This window comes from Carassius auratus, chromosome 20, assembly GCF_003368295.1.
Source record: "Carassius auratus strain Wakin chromosome 20, ASM336829v1, whole genome shotgun sequence".
Lineage (NCBI taxonomy): Eukaryota > Metazoa > Chordata > Actinopteri > Cypriniformes > Cyprinidae > Carassius > Carassius auratus.
Window position 1 is genome coordinate 24835043 of NC_039262.1, and position 4843 is coordinate 24839885.

Genomic DNA, 4843 nt, shown 5'->3' on the forward strand with positions numbered 1-4843 from the left:
TTTTTTTGAAGTGCTCCTTTTCAAGACGACAACAGAAATCGCATCATGATTATTTTTTTATTTTATAAAAGCACAATGTTTTGTGAGCACATTTATCTTAATGTTTAAACATGCACAAACTTTTTATATATATAGATTTTATTTCAGGCAAGTCATGATGATTTGAGAAGGCTAAATTGATCAAACAGAGGCTCACTGTCTGGCACTGGCCACTTGGTCATTAAAAAAAAACTAAAACTTATATTTAACAAACAAAAAAAAGGTTTTTTTTTTTAATTAATAAAAAAATAACTTAACAAAATATAATCACTTTACCATTACATAAAAACGTAATTATTTTAATAGCTGAAACAGTAGTATTAGCTGTTTTGGGAAAAGGGCAGAAAAAGATTGGCTCGGGCCGGTAATTCTGATAAGATGTCGGACATGTCCCGGGCTAAGGCCTGAGCATCTTGGGAGAGGGCTTAAATTTGAGGCCCATGCAGGGGTCTAGGCTGGTCTGCCTCAGTGGTCCAACAGCACTTGTCACTGTCAAAATTATCAAGATGGCCAATCAAATCAAAGAATGTGGGTCTTACCGTCAGTGTCACAATGCAACAAGAGTTTGTGGAAAGATGTAAGTAGCCTACTGTATTAGAGGAAAGGTTTACGATAGAAATGTTTAGTGACTGACAGTAATAGACAATTTAGTGATACAAACTACTCAACCTTTTATGAAATTTCACAATTTTGAATTGAAAATATGCGATAGGCTAATGATTCATGTAAATCATAAATAAATGTGACAATAGACGTTTGTGTAATCACATACGAATACAAAAGTGAGATTGCACATATTAAAATAAAATGTTATTTTCAAATAGTGTAAATAGTTTCTTTTCTTTCCCATTAAAGTAAAATAACTGAACATAAACATAGGAACATGATAAAATAATGTTAAAGAAAATGTTGGATGCCACTTAGAGGCTTTTGCATTGGAACTCTTCATATATAGCTGTCTACAAGCCAATAGAACTCATTTTAGCAGTCTATTTAATTACTTTATTATTCATATTATTATTATGCAGTAGATCCTTATGAGCATGTGTGTGACCATGATTTGTGCGCAAGCATGTCAGAGCACAGCATCACAATCTATCATACACACACTTGCAATGGCCCTGGTTAAGATGCTTTCATTTTGATCGCTACTGTAAAGAATACCTTTTTAATACCCAAACTATAAACTTCTATCTCAGTACTTCTGTCATTTAAATGTCTGTAACACAGAAATAATGATTATATTGATTGAAAAGACTTTTTGCGTTGCACTTTGTGGATCAGCAGCATCACGAATGATTCATTAACATGGGCAGTGACAAAACTTGCTTTTCACGATCCACTGACACTTGCAATGTGAAACAGTTGTAATAAATGTAGATGAATCATTGTCATTCAGGAATAATTTTGCGTGGGTGTTTGACGATTGATTGTGCAGTTCTAATGTAAACTGCAATGAGCATTGCAAGGATATCGAAGGATATTTTTACCAAGTAACCCTGCCAAAAGACGCGTATTTTACCCCCAGAGCTACTTTTGAGCAGCAATTGTTTAGTTGTGAAAATCTATCTATCTATCTATCTATCTATCTATCTATCTATCTGTCTGTCTGTCTGTCTGTCTGTCTGCACTGTAAAAAGTAATACCTAGATCAAACTTATAAAAAGTGAGGCAAGTGGCTGCATTGGATGTTTTAAATTGAGTCAACTTGCAGCCTTTTTCAAGTATAATAAACTCTGTAAAATTACTTAATTCAAACACAACAAAATCAAGTTGAGTTAACTAATAAGTGCTATATTAGTCAGTTAGATAAACCTAATTTTCTTGGTATATGTAACGTATTTATGTGGTACTACAAGTAACCTGTACTCATTTTAGTTAGGTTTTATGAACTTTATGCTCATAGTAAATTTAACCTAATCAAGTGTGAATAAACATTTTAATTAAGTCCTGGCTATTACCTCAGAAAATACATCTAAATGTCTATATTCTAAGCAGTACAGTAAATCACTTTACATAAACAGACTTTATCAATAACAATTACAAATTCAATTGAAGAAGAAAAAGATGGGAAGACAGATTAAAGACAATAACATTTATTCAATGTCAACTAGTGTCACTTTTAACAGTGCCTACAAAACATACAAAAGTATGCATAGGGTCCAATCCCACAAAGAGCCTGTGATATATCTCAGAAGTATACACCAGATTTGAGTGATATTAGAGGTTTTGGGCATAGACAAGTCCAAACAGGAGGTTTTCTACAGGTTTGGCACACCTCTGACCATGGGCTGTCCTTCTACTGTGATAATCCCAATCGTGTTTGGCTGATGGCGCATGTATATTTTCAGTGGGGAACTGCCAAGCTCAGCGTGCACCTCTGTTTCATCATGACTCTATTGGGGAGACAAAAAAGAATCAAGAGTTTGTTCAGGCAAACAGGTATTGAGATGAATATAGCAGACTGGTAGAAGACAGATACGACACAAAGTCAAAGTTGTCAAAGTTTAGTTGCTTAAGGTGATGGATACGTTGACTAGAGCATGTGACCAGAGTGAAGTCTACCATGACAATGTCATAGAGTGTTGGTACTATACTATCATGATCTACTGTAGCATGAGTGTTGTCTTTTCTGGTTCAAAGGATACATTACAATAAAACAATGCAATTTTCCTTGCCTGTACCTTATTGGTCATCACATTACTGTATTAAATATATTTCAAGAACAAAGTAATTACCCCATATCATCACAATAGTAATAACATAAAGACAGAAATTAGATAAGTAGCTTTAAGCCCAGTACATACATGGTGGACACTGATGAGGTCTTCCTTTCCCTCCCATATGTACTCAATCAGGCATCTCAGTACCACTTCTCTCCTTTTCTCCACATAGCCAGATGGATCCTGTCAACAAGTAAAATCTGATCAAAATTCACTGCCTGATGACAGTATCACAAATTAGAGAACCTCTGTATTTCAACCATGCAATTGATGTAAAAGGTTGTACTATACATACACCACTACCACTGTACTGTACAAGATCTCACACTATCACCAGCATCTCACAAAATTGAGATTTAACTGACCATGTAGGCTGTATTTATCAGTATGAATCAAGCTTCTATTAGTGCAGTAGTAGAAGGAGGCAGAAAGGTGATCATATCTGCCTTCTATTGGTGGTTGGTACATAAAACCTAATTCAGAAATGTAATTGTATGGAGCCAACACTATTGTTTGCAATTTTACCTATGTTTTACTTACCTGGGAATAATTATAGCTTTAACTGTATCTATTCTGAAGTTTTTCTTACCTGTATCTGAAGACCCCAGGTAACAAAAACGCTTGGTTACCTAAAGACCAGAAAAAATATGCATGTTAGAATAAGTTTAAAAACCAGTGGTAAATGTAAAATATTTAAGTAACAGGTTAAAAATAGTTTTATGGTTTTGAGCCAGTGCTATCAAATGCACTTACAACTCTGCTGCTGATAACACGAGGACCCCACGACAGCTGCATGTCCCACCGGAGACTGTGTTATTAAGATGAAATTAAATAAGTCAAGTCACCTTTATTTACAGTACACAGCACTTTGATATATATATATATATATATATATATATATATATATATATATATATATATATATATATATATAAGTATTCTTTGTTGCCTTTTTCTCCATCACACTTTAGAAAACATTATATATGACCTGAAAACATAAAATCTCAAAATTCATCCTTTGAAACCCATTTTAAATTCATCTACCATGAAAATTGTACATCAAAATCATGTTACAAAATGTTTTCAGTCGTGAATTATAGGTTTGGATCATGCACTTTCAAGTCTATGTTCAAAAATGTGAATGGCAGTTAACAGGGTAAGTTAACGCTAACTAACGATTAAAAGTGATATTATTGGTAAAATTAAAGCCAAAGTAGTCTTAAAACATAATAGGCATTACTAAAGCACTTGTTTAATTTCATATTAACAACACGGTCTTAACTGCTGTTGTCTTCTGATCGTTGCATACAAGACTTCACTGCTTAGCACTGTGTAGCCAACTTAGCTTGCCATGTGTGCAGGATAGCTAGCTATACAGTACAATTTGCAAACCTTACTTTAGCTTCCTAGTTGAGTGAACGATTTTGCGTGACTTTACATCACCAATAAATTGCCAAAACTTGCACATCTTACCGTGTTAATCAGTCTGTGAAATTTAGATCCGCTGCAGCTTTCAAACAGTTGAAGTGCCGAGGAAGCATCTGCCTTGGAAAGTCCCCGCCAGTGAAGAAGGGATAAATCCAACTTAATTTTTATGTGTTTTTTATTTCAAATATTTAAGTTTGATGAACACACATGCCACATCGACAGCTGCTCAAATAAATTGTGCATTTCAACTCACTTTTATAACATTTCTTGTACACAACAAACTCATACAAAAAGCTACCCAAATAAATTGCTATTGTTTTACTTAAAATATATTGTTATGTAAAAAGTGATATATTTTAAGTAAAGAGGAAGTATATTTATACTTTTTAGTATAAAACAAATAAAATAAACTAGATTACAACTATTTAAAATATATAAAACCTACTGTGTGGGTGTAGCACTTTTTACAGTGTGTCTGTCTGTCTGTCTGTCTGTCTGTCTGTCTGTCTGTCTATCTATCTATCTATCTATCTATCTATCTATCTATCTATCTATCTATCTATATTAGCAAAGGGGTTATTAACCTGTTTTTTTTAAACCCCTGGTCTGCTAATGAAATGCTAGTTTACTTTCACTGTTAATTCATAAAAACG

General features: G+C 33.7%; 1 long non-coding RNA gene across 1 annotated transcript; it reads right to left on the reverse strand.

The window, feature by feature from the left end:
- Positions 1-2119: 2119 nt before the first annotated feature.
- On the reverse strand, positions 2120-3558 carry LOC113037864 (uncharacterized). The gene is made up of 4 exons (XR_003274698.1): positions 3516-3558; positions 3352-3391; positions 2847-2945; positions 2120-2435 (listed from the first exon to the last, which is right to left on the reverse strand). It is a non-coding gene; the product is annotated as an uncharacterized LOC113037864 (long non-coding RNA).
- Positions 3559-4843: the final 1285 nt, after the last annotated feature.